This window comes from Rhinolophus sinicus, linkage group LG01 (genome assembly GCF_036562045.2).
Source record: "Rhinolophus sinicus isolate RSC01 linkage group LG01, ASM3656204v1, whole genome shotgun sequence".
Lineage (NCBI taxonomy): Eukaryota > Metazoa > Chordata > Mammalia > Chiroptera > Rhinolophidae > Rhinolophus > Rhinolophus sinicus.
The window spans coordinates 123,446,393-123,461,539 of record NC_133751.1 but is presented as its reverse complement, the minus strand read 5'-3'; the positions used below and the strand labels follow the sequence as shown (position 1 = coordinate 123,461,539).

The following is a 15,147-nucleotide window of genomic DNA, read 5'->3' as shown; positions in this document are numbered from 1 at the left end:
ATTCCAATGAATTGTAGTAAGGGTGATGGAAGGACCCACTCACCAGAGACTAGTCCCTATCTTTGCACTGGCCATAAGTGCCCTCACACATTAGGGATGATGCCTCATTTCTGACTTTTAAAAAATTCCCATATCAAGCCGGATAATCAGGGTATTGGACCGAGCTATTCTATTTTTATTTTTGAGTTGGCCAACATTGATTAGTTCAGAAAACAATTATTCATTTGTTTCCTACAGCAGTGTTCTCTTTATTAAAACTAAACTACTTGGGAGATGTACTAGATTGACTTGGGCCCCGCCAAAGACATACTGAAGTCCTAAATTCCAGGACATCCAGGACCTTATTAGAATTAGGGATTTTTCAGATGTAATTAAGGAAAAATGAGGTTACATTAGATTAGGGTGGGCCGTAAATCCAGTGACTGGTGTCCTTATGCAGAGAGGGAAATTTGGAGACACATACAAAGGAAGGCCATGCAAAGACAGAGGGAGAATATGGAGTGATGTAGCTAAAAGCCAAACAACACCAAGTATTGTCAGAAACCACCAGTAGCTAGAAAAGAAACATGGAACAGTATCTCCCTCAGAGCCTTCAGAGACAGCATGGTCTACTGATACCTTGATTTCAGATTTCTATTTTCCAGAACTGTGAGAGAATAAATTTATATTGTTTTAAGCTACCCTGTTTGGGATACTTTGTTCCAGCAGACCTAGAAAACTGGTATTAGAGCAAAGAAATGGGGAAGGAGATGGGTGGTCTCTATCGTGTTTCCTGCCTAATCTCTATCTCCAACAATGGACATTTATGTTAAGAAATTTTATATCACTATGCTTATTATTAACAGCCTTCATATGTCAGCTGGGGAAAATTATGATATGGTTTTCTAGAAAAAAATTAGGCTCTGTCATTGTCTTGCTTGGATCTTCTGGAACAGGATATCTGTGGGGATACTGTGTCTTATTGAAAATCAGTGACCACACAGGAGACCAAGTGTCACCTGCAATCCCTGGTCTTGGGCTTGAGAAAGGGTGCCCTGGCTAGATCTTGGACATGAGATCTTAGCAAGATTTACTGAGTATCTAGTAAGGCTTGGTCAAATGTTAGAAAATGCTGTGGACTTGGAAACAATAGACTTTAATTTGATCCCTAACTTTGTACCTTATCAGAAAGTGACCTTGTACTTGCTGAGGATACTCCCTAGACTTTATCAGTAATATGAAGATTTTGTAGGAGGTGAACTTTGATGTCCTTTTTAGCTTTCAGATTCAAGACTCAGTAGATGAATAATTTCCCTAAAAAACTTATAAAGATTCTGAGTTATGCAACTAGAATTTATAGTTTACTTACCTGTGAGTACAAGCTTCCAAATAATGTTAATTAGTTCTTGTTGAATTATGAAGTCTATTTTATTTATATTTTGTAATAAATGAATTTCAACTCTTACTCTTAGTATGATTTTGCTAAGAATAAAGGGAAAGGGAGTAATTTGAATTTCAAATTTCTAGCCCATCAAATATGAAATGAATATTTAAAAATGAACAATAAAATTAGGCTACATTTTTGAAAAAATATTCCTGCTTGCTAAAGTCAGAATTATACAACCATGACCTTTAAAATAAAGTAGAGTTTCAGATAAGTGCAGTAGTTGTAGATTATAGTTTGTGCAGAATTCTGCCCAAAGTGATATATGCCCATTCATCTTTCCTTTCAAAGGACAACAAAAAAATTTCTTTAAGTCAGATGGGTGTTCTGGAATGCTAAAATAATATGAATGGATTCCACTCTTCCATATTAATATGGATTCCCCCTGGAGGTTTATAATCTTTGATGCCCAATCATGCTTGACTTGGTATTTGAAAATTCTCCAGTAGATTTGCATCAGAATATGATTAACAATTGGGAAGTCTGGAAAGAATTCAGGATGCTCAGTTTTGCTTTCTGTTCAGATCACACGCTATACTGAGTGGTATGTTGGCTGAATCAAGGTAAAAGGAGCATAAGTTTCCCACAGCCAATTTGATTTTGCTTGAGATAGCATAACACATGTACATAATGTACATGACGATTACTCCACCAATTGGGTCACACACGAGATCGAACAATTAAGTTCACAAACTCATCCTAGAAAAAGTGCTACATACCTCATTGCTGAATATCATTAGGGTCACCTTGGGAAGCTATGCACCAAAGCCAGTGCCTAGTCCACCCTTGGTAGCAATTTTGGAACTGTTTTCCTGGAATGGCCATCAGAGCTGTCGTCGTATTACCCTTGATGTCCTGAATGTCATCAAAATGTCTTCCTTTCGATATTTCCTTTATCTTTGGGTAAAGAAAGAAGTCATTGGGGGCCAGATCAGGGGAGTAGGGAGAGTGTTCTGATACAGTTATTTGTTTATTGGTTAATAACTCCCTCACAGACGTGGCATGTGAGCTGGTACATTGTCGTGATGCGAGAGCCACGGATTGTTGGCGAAAAGTTCAGGTCGTCTAACTTTTTCACACAGCCTTTTCAACACTTCCAAATGGTAAACTTGGTTAACTGTTTGTCCAGTTGGTACAAATTCATAATGAGTAATCCCTCTGATATCAAAAAAGGTTAACAGCATCATTGCAACAAGTTCACAAACTTAATTGTCATATCTCTTATGTTAATGTCATGAGCGCATCAATGGAAAATAACTTGAATTGTGTAATGTGATCTTATTGGGGGAGGGTTGTCACATGATTTGCGTGATGATACAGAAGGGAGGCAGTGTTCCTGGAAGGATTCAGATAGTCCAAGTAAACACGTAGTATCTCTCAATCTTAGTCATCTTCTCTCTCCTTAAACTCATCCACGTTCATTAGCGAAGTAACTTAGCATTTGCTGTTTCCTTTATGTATATATTTTATTCTGTTGCCCCAAATCTAGTAAAAATCAATCATTAACAGATACAACAAAAGCATGAGAGAGACACAAGGGAACATTGTAAACCATTATCGGCTCCTTGGCATTTGGACTCCCAATAGTGTCTGCATGGTCCTCTACAGTGGCATGATTTTTGCTAGGCATATTCTAGCAATATCAAGAAAATATCTCCTCCTCAATGAAATAATGATGCGGTAATGAAGATTCCTGCTGCATAATGAGCCCAGGGGTTAACAAAGGAGTTTAATCGCTAAGAGCTTGGACTCTCTAGAGCCACACTACCTGGATTTACTCAGCTCTGCTGCTTACTGGCTGTGTGACCTTGAACAATTTACTTAATCTCTCTGTAGATTGCATGCCATAAAATATAGAATGGGAATGATAAGGGCTCTTCCTCTGAGGACTGAGTTAATACATATAAAGCACTCAGAACAGTACTCTTAACATAATAAGCACTTGATAAATCATAGCTGTTATTATTAATGAGAGTTTAAAAATGGGTAACTAGAGAAGCAATTCTGGGGAAGGAACATCAGTGTACATCATCTACAAACATCCCAGGGAGCAATTATATAAAATTCTACAGTTGAATCTTGCAGTTTGAATATTTTAAATTTGAATAGCAAGTTTGAGATTCTCGTTGTGGTTGGTCAGCCAAGAGCATATTAAATTAAATTCTTAGTCTATATTTTTGCACTCATAGCTGGCTCTTTCAGAGCTGCTCTATGAAGCTCAGGCAGCACATGGAAGTTAAATTATAAACCCCTTTTCTTTCCTCTTACTAAAGAATCATGTGGATAAATGTAAAGCTAACAGTAGGGTCAGAAAACCTTTGAGAGACTGAAGAGTACTGTTGAGTAGGAAATGGTCATCTCATTGGCACCATTTGTAGCCTCAGCCACAACCAGGGAGTGGAGAGGAACAGTAACATAGGGCAGACAGAGGACTGTATGGGTGCTGCAGAAGGGTGTCTGGAGTCCCCTGAAATAGTATAGGTCTCTTATAAACTTATAAGTACCTTTCAGTTTTATGCTTATATCCCATATATGAGTGTAGTCAGATGGTTCTCATCTTTTTCTGTCTGACTTATTTCACTTAGCACAATAATTTCAAGATCCATCCATGTTGTTGCAAATGGCAGCATTTTATCTTAAACTGAAAATAACAAAGGAACAAGACAGACAAATAAAGAAACAAAAACTCATAGACACAAACAACAATTTAATGGTTAGCCAGAGGATAAAGGGAAAGGGAGGTGGTAGAGAGGGTAAAGGGAGTCAAATATGTGGTGATAGAAGGAGAACTGACTCAGGGTGGGGAACACATAACACAATATGTAAATGATGTATTATAGAATTGTACATTTGAAATCTATGTAGTTTTGTTGACCGTTGTCACCCCAATAAATTTGAATAATAGAAAAAAGTTTTTAAGTACCTTATATCATGACATAGTGGTCAAAGAAAAAAATGTATGTTGAAAAGTGTATTTGAATGTTGCCACAACACTTTATTTAGTCTTGTAAGTGGTCCCCAGTAACTAGAGAAACCAGCCCAAAGTTAAGAAGGTCATTGTTTTGCTGTTTGAGCCTGTTTGAGGCTGTCAGTCATGAACCACCTGCCCAAGAGCCTGACCAAGTGCAACCTCTGTACATCCCTACCCTGTCAGTCTTCTCACCTGCACATTATCTCAGCCCAAAGCAAAACAAGCTTTTTATTTTTCTGCACCTTTCTCGATCATTTCTTTGCTTGTGAAGCTGCCTGTGACTGCTGCAAGAGATAACAGAAGACTCTTCCTAGATCTGAAGCTGTCGTGTCTGTTATTACTTTCCTGCTTCTGAGCAAAGGTGGAGGTGACTCATGACTTCTTCACATCTGTCAAAGAAAGAAAGGCGGCTATCTTTGGGAATGACAGGAGTAAACTTACGTAAGTCAGAACTTACAGAACACACGATGGGGGGATTTGTTAGGAACTTGTCTAAATAGTAGGGACTCCGACATTCTTATTGTGAGCTGCAGGTCCTAGAAACATAAACCCCATGATACCAGGTGACCCCAAGGAAATGTGCTTGTTCCAGTGGAAGAGAACAGGGCTGGCTACACTGGGGGACTGATGTGGCCCAGCTGCCCTCACTCACATAAATCACTGTAGTGTATTCATACGGTCATGTATTTTTAAATTTGGGGGACACAGAGTCCAGCGGAGTTACTTTTGTTTGGGGAATCTAATAGAATAGTATAAACTCGTGTTTCTGGCCATCAGAGATTCTATAGATCACTAAATATGAACATAATTAGGTATCTTAATGTACAGATGATCAAATCAGAACCTGTTAGTGGGGTTCATTTGTGATTGTCAGTATTTGGAGTTACTCATTCCTGAGGACTTTATCAACGTCTGATATCTCTCTCTCTTGTGTTTCTATCCCTAATGCGTAGCTCTGTGCTAGACACGTGCTAGGCATTTAGCTCTTTTTATGAGCAGATGAATGAATACGTGGGTATAAAATTACTGTTCTACTTATACAAACATTGCAGTGAGCAGATTAAAAATGTAAAAAGTAGGAAAAGGCAAACACATTGTGATTTTCCATTATGTTTTATTTCTGAAGTTGACATAATTTGACTTCTAGGAAAAAGAATACCTATAGGAAGAAAAATGTGACCTTATTTCATTTTAGCAGAACAGTACAGCTGCTCATTTCTTTTAAGAGTGAAAACCTAGACCTACCAGTAGGGGCCATGTGATAGGTGTTCAGGAAAGACCCAGAGTTTTTCATTTTTGACTTTAAGAGGAGAATTTAGAACGCAGTCTCTCACGTGCCCTCAAATACGTTGGAATGAAATAAGTGAGCATATTTGCAACCTCTAAAGTTACATGTGTGTGAAAGACCACAATAGGAGGACAGAACCAGAAAGGGCCAGAGTTGGAATCACCTTACAGTTTCTCTACACAGATCTGACCTCCCAAAAGTGAAAACGGGGCTCAGGGAGGGGCCGTCACACAACGTATCTATACAACAGAATAAATACTGTTGCAGCTATTAAAGTAAGAGTGAAGACTGAGGCTCATCACAGAAAAAGACATATGATATAGTAAATAAAAAGTAAAATACTAAATTTCATTTATGCTTTAATTGTAAGTACATAAAGTTATGCTCATGGAGAAGATGCCTACTTGTTTTTTATTTTTTTTTTATTTTCAAGCATTCTCTTATGCAGGATTTAGAAAGCATTTTCTATAAAGGGCCGGATAAGAATTTGTTTCATCTTTGCAGGCCAAGAGGCCACATACTCAGCCTTCGCAGCATAAAAGTAGCCTAGACATTTTATAGGTGCATGAGCATGTGTGTGTTCATGGGCTGTGCAGAATAAGGGATGGCCAGATTGGTTCTAATGGCCACAGTTTGACCACCCATGCTTCATTCCTTTAACAAATATCTATTTAGTAAACAAATATTATGTACCAGGCATTGTGTTATATACTGAGACAAAAAGGAAAATCAAATCAAATCTTTACGTGCAAGTATGTCACAGCCCAAACTATAGTCATGGCCTTACTTTTAAATTAAAAAGTCATTCATGAATTATTTTTCTCTGTATCTTGTTGACATCTTTCTAGCTGATATATCCTGAAGGATAGGCTCCTTCTTCCAACATGCCTTAAGAATCTAGGTATGGAAGAAGTGCAAGTGAGTAAAGTATGCCCTGAGCCTATAGGAATGATAATTCCCCACTGAATATCATTTACCTCATAATGTGGGGTTAATAGTATCACTTAGTTCTGCAAAGAAAGATGAGAACTCAGAGTTAATGTTGAAATTTGCCTTCAAAGACAATGGAGTCAGTGAATTACAGAATCCCTGCGATCCTTTATGGAATATTCATGCTTGGCAAATCCCACCCTGTGTACTATTATTGCTCAAAGAGAACTCAGGGGATATTGAGTAAATGCTGCTACAGAGGAGATAAGACTTCAGAAAAGAAGAGTGCAAACAGAAGCTTGCATTTTTACAAAGAACTAAATTGTGTGAGTGCTAATGAGAATACAATCTAAGTTTAATCAGGAGTGCCTTGTAGAAGTGGGGTACGTACAAACCTAAAACATTCTGACGGCTTTGAAAGAGAATGTTCTACCTGCTGGCACTTCGGCAAAAATTCTTATCAAATAATGTTGTGAGTCTTAAAAGTATTCAATAAGTACATGCTGGTTATCTGTTGTGTCCTTAAGTCGGTGAATTCTTGAGGTTTGAGGGAGAGAAAAAATTATTCTTTGCCCAAGAGATGATCCAATGGCAATTTAGCATCTAAATTAGAGAATGCTGGCCATGAGCTTCTTTACTCCATGTAGAAGTTTTGTTAGCTCTCTTCCAGTTCAGATGATTTCTGGTAACAGAGGAAAAACTACCTCAAAAATCCCTTCCATCCCACATGAGGTAATGTCTGAAAAACAAGCAGTATATTATGGAGACACCTGCATTCAGAGACATATGTGCTCATCAAAAGGCAGGTATGTTTAAGGGTCCTTCGAAATGAGGAAGAGAGGGTGAAGTCTGCTGGTGCCATGATGTTTTATAGCTACGCATACTTTTCTCCTGCTTAAGGACTTACATTGTGTTTGCCACTTGTATCCTTCTAATAAATGTAAGTTTATCTTTGGCAAAGGACCCTTCCCCATTCAGTGCTCACCGCTCACTTTGTTGTGTTGTTTCCAAGGAGAAGTGGAGCGAATGCTCATCTGGGCTGCATCACAAGTTCCTGCTTTTGTGAACTTGGACTTGTTGCCACACCTCTCTATGCTTTGTTTTCTTTATTTCTAAAAGGGATGAAAGGAGTACATACTTTATGTGGTTGTGAGAGTAAAGGAAGGCAAGGCATTTGAAGGACCTGCCTATCTTTTTATGAAGATAGTATCTTTCATAAAAAATTAGGAACTAGGAACTATTAGTAGGAATACCAGTAAAAATATGTTTATGGGTTGCAGCTAAAGCTTAAGCAATAATTTTGTCCTTGTGCTTATTCTGAAACTAATTTCCAACCTTTTCTTGAATTAGTGGCATGATAATAAGGTGTTGGATATTATTAGCAATTCTGGAGCCCAAAATTTGGACATTTAAAAAAAAATGTTTTATCACTTAGCATACTCTGTCAGTAATGATTTTTAGTTTAGGTATAGAGTTCTTCACATAATATGTGTTCACATTATCAACAAAGTAGGGCCATTTGAAAAAATGAAAAGGATACTAAAATATTTAAATTAACTGACTTTTAGAATACTTATTTATTGACCAATACAATAGATTATTTTTGCAGACCTATATGATATTTATATTCAAAAACTATTTTCAGAAATAAAATTCTTTCTAAAAATAAAAAATCACATATTCATTTTATTAAAGCAACAAAATTACTTTATATGGATTATCTGGATAGTAAAAACATAGCATAAGGAGTTTAACTGTATTTGGTATACACTTTCATATTTTAATCAAATTTAAATCTGTACCAGTGTCATACCATATTGCGGGTATATTTCTGAAAAAATGTATATTCATTTGCAATATGGTCTTATCTTAAATTATTTTTCATAAAAATATGAAATCTTAAAAATATGTGATCTTCAAAGTTGCATTTAATGGTGAATAAATTTGAAATTATTGACACCTTCAATTGACTTCTGTAGTCCATTATATATATATATATATATATATATATATATATATATATATATATATATATATGTTTTTTTATTGGGGAATATTGGGGAACAGTATGTTTCTCCAGGGCCCATCAGCTCCAAGTTATTGTCCTTCAATCTGGTTGTGGAGGGCGCAGCTCAGCTCAAAGTCGAGTCACCATTTTCAATCTTAGTTGCAGGGGGCGCAGCCCACCATCCCATGTGGGAATTGAACTGACACGTTGTTAAGAGCTCGTGCTCCAACCAACTGATCCATCTGGCCACCCACCCACAGCTCAGCGGCATTTCAGCTCAAATTGTTGTATTCGATTTAGTTATGGAAGGCACAGCTCACTGGCCCATGTGGGAATTGAACTGGCAACCCTGTTGTTAAGAGATCACACTCTAACCAACTGAGCCATCCGGCCACCCAGAGGATAATATTTTTAATTGAAAAAAATATTGTTTTGAAATATGTTAAATCCCCTCCTAAGCTCAGAGAAAACTCTTTTAAATAGAAAACATTCTCAATGCTAATTTTTCACATTAAAATATAAAAAAAAATTCAGCCCAATATTTTTCATTAGGTTTGGTTTTTGTTTTGCCTGTCTTGTAGCTTTTTCAGCAAATATTATTATGACAAGATTTTTCTATTAATAATTATTCTTTTTCTAAATATTGATACTTCAAAGTCTCAATTGGATTTCTCATTTTTTATTTAACTCTGTTATAGATCATAAATATAGCAATTTAAAAATAGATTCTCTCTACAAAAAAAGATAGATTCACTCTATCAAAATATTTTTTGCACATTTCAAAGAACTATGGAAGAATTTTAAAATTAAATCTTGTATATTTTCTATGTGCTTTATGTTTTCTTTATGCAGTTCCTCCCTTGATTTTATAGGTATACATTTCAATATTTCCTGTTTTCATACTTTGTTTTGAATCACAAATACATTAAAAGCATCAAAGGCTAAGTTTTTTGTTGTTGTTATTGAACGGTTTTATTCAACATCTCCAGTAATTCCAAAATACAGATGAAAAATTTGTTGCTCAAATTAGAAATCAGTACTATCGTAGACCATTTAGGACAATTTAAAAAAAAAAAAATAGCTGTTCAAAGTGGCAAACATTTCTAAAATCTGATTGAATTTTAGAATCCAAGAAGCAAGATGAAGTGCCTACTTCCAAGTTAAAGTAAACTTTGCGTTCAGATTCTTTATCATGAATTGTATAGTTGAGTTTCTAACAACCACGGCTTCCCTATTGCTTGGTAAAATATTACATGTAGATTAAGCACAAATATGAATGATATATTTACCATGACCAATTACAAGTAATGTCTTGCTCCGTAGAATTACTCATGTAGTAAGAATATTTATTTTTACCTCTAGCAAAGTTTCTATTTATATTATTATCTTCAATGGTCAATATTTTAATGGAAAATAATAACATTCATAAGAATATAAAATATTTTACTTTTGACATTGTGATGGTTAATTTTATGCATTAAATTGTCTGAGCCATGCTCTCCAAATATTTGATCAAATATTCCAGATGTTTCTGTGAAAGTGTTTTTTGGATGAGATTAATTTTTAAACCAGGAGACTTTGAGTAAAGCAGATTATCCTCCATAATGTGGGTGGGTTTCATCCACTCAGTTGAAGGCCTAAATAGAACAGTCTGGCTTTCTTCATGTAAGAAGGAATCTGACAACAGATTGCCTTTGTATTTGAACTTCAACTCTTCCCTTAGTCTCCAGCCTGCCAGCCTACCGTGCAGGTTTTGACTTACCAAGCATCCACAATCAAGTAAGCTGATATCTTAAAATAAATCTCTCTCTCTCTCTCTCTCTCTCTCTCTCTCTCTCTCTCTCTCTCTCTCTCAGCTCTATTTCTTTGGAAAACCCTGACTAATGCAGATACAATAATCTTTTTGAAGCTCTATATTGATTTCATGGATTGAAGGAAAAACTAAATGAAACTACATTTGGAATTAACTTTCTACATAATGAGTCGAATGATACCAGTATAAAGGCAGTCTCGTTTAACTGTTTGTAAAATTCTTCTGCTATTCAAGCCAATAAATTAGCAGCTATCACTTTACATGTTGTCCTTGCACTTGAAAACTTGGAATCAAAAGTGAGCAAGATTAATTTAGGATAGTAATTTGATCTAAATTAAAAAGTCAACTTCCGTAGAATTTATATAAACACATCTATTGTTGCTGCATATATTAAATCCTGGTCTTCGTGTATAGTCATGTTAAATTAACTATAATACTTGAAGCCCATGGAGGTGTTTTGTTAAGTAGACTTGTGTTCTCCATTTTGAAGATGACTAGTGATATTGTTACAATTCCCAAGGTGGATGGGAATAATGACATATATTTTGTGTGAGTTACACCACCAACTTTCTTGAGAAGCAGCAATCCAATTATTAATTTTTCATTCAACATGTACTTTCTTCATTAATTTTTCTGAAATGATTTATTGTAAAATTAAAATAATATGAGTTATAATTTTACACCATAAAACAATAAATAACCATTGAAGCAACAGACATCAGACTATTCTATCACTTGTTAACTTGACTCAATTTTCCATTCAAATTTCACATAGGCCTTTCCAACATTTCCTACAGTTTCTATTGGTCTTGCTGACTAACATTTTGGTGGCTTAGGCTTCTCAAGACCATGGAATTGGCCATAGTCATGATGAAAGTGAAGGCTCCACCACATAGGTCGGCAGCAGGAGCAGCACCAATCCTCTCCCACCTTCAAAACAGATGTGAGGGGTTTCTGAATGTCCTTGATTTTATCAGCAAGAGCCCAGCATGCTCTATCTTAAAGAGTTAAGTTTAAGTTATCGTACATTTGAAAAGAGTTTGGGGAAAAAGTATAATTTTAACCACCAGTTGAAGTGAGAATTCTATTCCCTGAACATATGTGTCACATACACTAAGAGAGATCACAGTACAGACTCATACCAGGTTGTTTGATTGCAAGTATTAAAAATTAGCATTGTTAAAAAAATAAAATTTCTGGGACAAATGCCAAACCAGAAAGACATCAGGGCAACAGATGTAAATTGGGACTGTGCCTGGCACACTGGGACATATGGTTAGCCTATATATGAATCACCACGAGACCTTTTGAATTTCTGCCACTCACAAATTATTTATCTGATCTATATGTAACATACTTGTCACTTTCACCACTTTCAAATTTAATTTTCTCAACTCTTATTCCCACAAAAATTATGCTCTTCGTATATGTTCTTAAAATATCCTTACTGCTTGTGTAGTTGTTGGATATCATGAGAATAACAATATGATAAAATACTTCAAAATCAAGCTGAAACTCAGCAAACGTGAAAAGTAGACTAAGCTAAAATCTGACTGTTGTTCATGATTCTTACCACCAACAGTTGATGTGGGCAGAACTAATGTATTTTGCTCTGGAATATAGTTTTATTCATATGTGTGCAAGTAAATAAGTTGACAGTTTTACTAGAAGGGAAAAATCTTGTTTTAATACTATTGAGAAGATTATACAAGAAATTCAAACCACATGAAGTTACATCTAAAGAGGGTTGAAAGAATATGACCCATCAGAGATGCTCAATTACAGATCTGTCTGTAAACCAGAGCCTTTAATAGCAGGGGGAACCTTTGCTAACTTTTTCTTTCTCTGTCAAATGATTCTTGTGTACTTCTCTGATAGGATTAATCTTGGGTTTCAAGATTGAAAGTCATGAGTTTCTTTGTTATTTTTTTAATTAAAGTTTACTGGGGTGACAATTGTTAGTAAAGTTACATAGATTTCAGGTGTACAATTCTGTAATGCATCATCTAGATGTTTCATTGTGTGTTCACCACCCAGAGTCAGTTCTCTTTCCATCATCGTATAATGCCTTTCATTACCTACTCTCTCCCCCACGTTTTCATTACACACCTTGTACATGTAACAAATCAGTCAACACATTCTCTCATAAATACTTGTTTATGTTTCTGTCTTCCATTAGACTCTCTCTAGGATAAGACCGTTTCTGAACATTCCTTGTATCTAAACATGCACTTAGTCTTATTTAAAACATAGTAATTAGCTCAAGACATGTTTGTTCAAAAAAACATCACATTTGCATCCACTTGCTGATCATAACTGTCCTACCAACCATCTTTAACGATGGCCGTTTTTTTTATATATTGAGATTACCTTATAATATTTAAAAAAAATTGTGTAGACCACACCATAACTTCAGACAAAAACACTATCAAAAGCTATTCTGATTACAGCAATACATTTAAGTAAAAGCATATGCAAACAGCATTTGTGTAATTTATAAAAACTAGTAATACACACATGTGTAAGACCAATTGTTCAGTGTATAGTAATTGATTTATATATAAGTTCCTAGAAGACTGATAATAAATATCTTGTTCCTAAAGTGGTCTTTGGTATCATCGGTGAGGAAGACAGTTCTACATCAAAATAAGGAGTCCCATCTACCTGCAGAAACTTGGTCTCTTTCACATTACAGATCATCAGACTCACAGTGTTGGGTTTATGATGCTCTACTAATAGCAATTTTCACACACACACAAATTTATAAGACACTTTCTTCTTTTCTACTTACTATCTACACAAGAGAATAATTCATTTCATATTTAAAGTTATTTAGTAATTTGTCCTTAAGGATGCCTTTAAACCATCAACATTTTGGGTAAGTGAAACTGGCTTTCCCCCATAACAATGGTGCTTTTTTCTAAAAATAATAGAACATTATGTGTTTCAGGGATAAAACACATCTAAGGCATCTTCTTTTGTCAACAACGTTAGACTTTTCCTAATACAGAGCCCCAATTTAGTGTCTTCAACATTTGAAGAGCGTTTTTAAGTGTAAAACTATACCTGCCAACATATAGAACAGGTTATGTTTCTATTTCAAGTGAAATTTGAGTTCACACTATCATCTAGCATCATAATACCTGTCTGAATTGTTGTAAGTCGTCCATCATCTTTAAGTAAATATTTATCTTGATGTGTTGTAGGGAAATACATCAATACAGAGAAGGATGATGGCGTGATTATAGTAATTATCAAATGTAACATGGGTAGTTGCTACTGTTTAATTCTGTTCAAATTCATTATAGAGCTAGTAAAAGTCACATTAGGGAAAATATACAAGATGAACCAACATTAAGAAATTTTTTGTTCACAGGAAATGAGAATAAAAGGCTTTAAAGTAGATTTGATTTACAATTTTTTTTGGCTAACCTCTAGGGCAAATTATAGTTTTGAGAGAGATTAAAATAACCTTCAACTGGGAACAGTATTATAAATAGTCGTGTATAAGATGAGAAAGTAAAGAAGATAACAGACTTTAAAACTATCCAATTTTTCCAAAAGTTATGATAATTTCTCTTCTAGCTTATCATTTTCCTTTACTAGACCATGGATTACTCAAAGGCAGAAATCTCATTATTTCTTTTTTTTCTCTAATGTCTAACATAGTGCCTGGTATATGGAAAGTAATCTGAGGTGTGCTGGGTCTGATTCATACTGATTTGTGAGAGCTGGTTTTTAGATTTTCAGGAACTGAACAGGCTGTTTTTGTTAACTTGGTACAATAGTTTGAAATCAGGCTCAGCGGGAGTATTTATACTGTAGAATTAGGCATGGAAAAGGCTTTTCCCCGGAGAGCAGGTTATTACACATTCGCTAGTGTGCCACCAGAAAGCATTCAATAAATGTGAATGAACAGGGAATAAGGGAATGGTAACAATGTGACATAGTGATGTTCTGCAATTAAAAAGTATCAAACCACATAAATTCATACATAAATGCCCAGCATTAAAGAAGATAAACTATTTGTAATTTGTTTATTACAAACGGCTTTCAGTTCTAAGTTGGGGTCTAGCTCTGACTAGTTGTTGTACCCTTTTGAAAAATGTTTACATTCTTTGAGGTTTAAGCCCCTTCCACCAGGTGAAGATACAAGAAATCTGCAACCTGGAAGAGAACCCTCAACTGAGCATGCTGGCACCCGATCATGGACTATCAGCCTTTAGAACTGTGTACTGAAGACCGACAAAGAGCATCACTTTAAAGTAGAAAATGATGAACAAGAGCACAAGTTACCATTAAGAACAGTCATTCGGGGCTGGTGCAAAGGATGAATTGCACGTAGTTAAGGAGAGACAATGAGTTATGGAGGCAGTCCAATTCAGATAACACTGGCCACTTTGAAGGTATCTGTAAAGCCAGTGGTTTCCCTTGGGGGCTTGAAATAACACCACCTGTGGCCTTAGAGTTAAGTGTGGTTCAGTGTGTGTGCATATCCATGGAAAACACTTTGGTGCTGTGGAGGAAGCTGCAGAGTCAGAAGACAGATAAGGATGCGAAACTCCTAAGGGTATTTGGAAAGCGATTTGTTCCCGGAAGTCGTAGCAAGGTTCTACAGAAAAAAAAAGTAAAATTTTCTGAAGATGATGGTGATGATTTTGATGATGAGGAAGCCAAAGAAAAAGCAGCAGTAAAGAAATCTAAATGCAGTACT

General features: G+C 35.7%; 1 protein-coding gene and 1 pseudogene across 1 annotated transcript in view; both read left to right on the top strand.

The window, feature by feature from the left end:
- The window catches only part of DPP10 (dipeptidyl peptidase like 10), a 1,304,160-nt gene that overhangs the window by 204,404 nt on the left and 1,084,609 nt on the right, over positions 1-15,147 (top strand). The window lies entirely within an intron of this gene.
- Positions 1-15,147, top strand: part of LOC109433764 (nucleophosmin) — a 139,044-nt pseudogene that overhangs the window by 123,591 nt on the left and 306 nt on the right.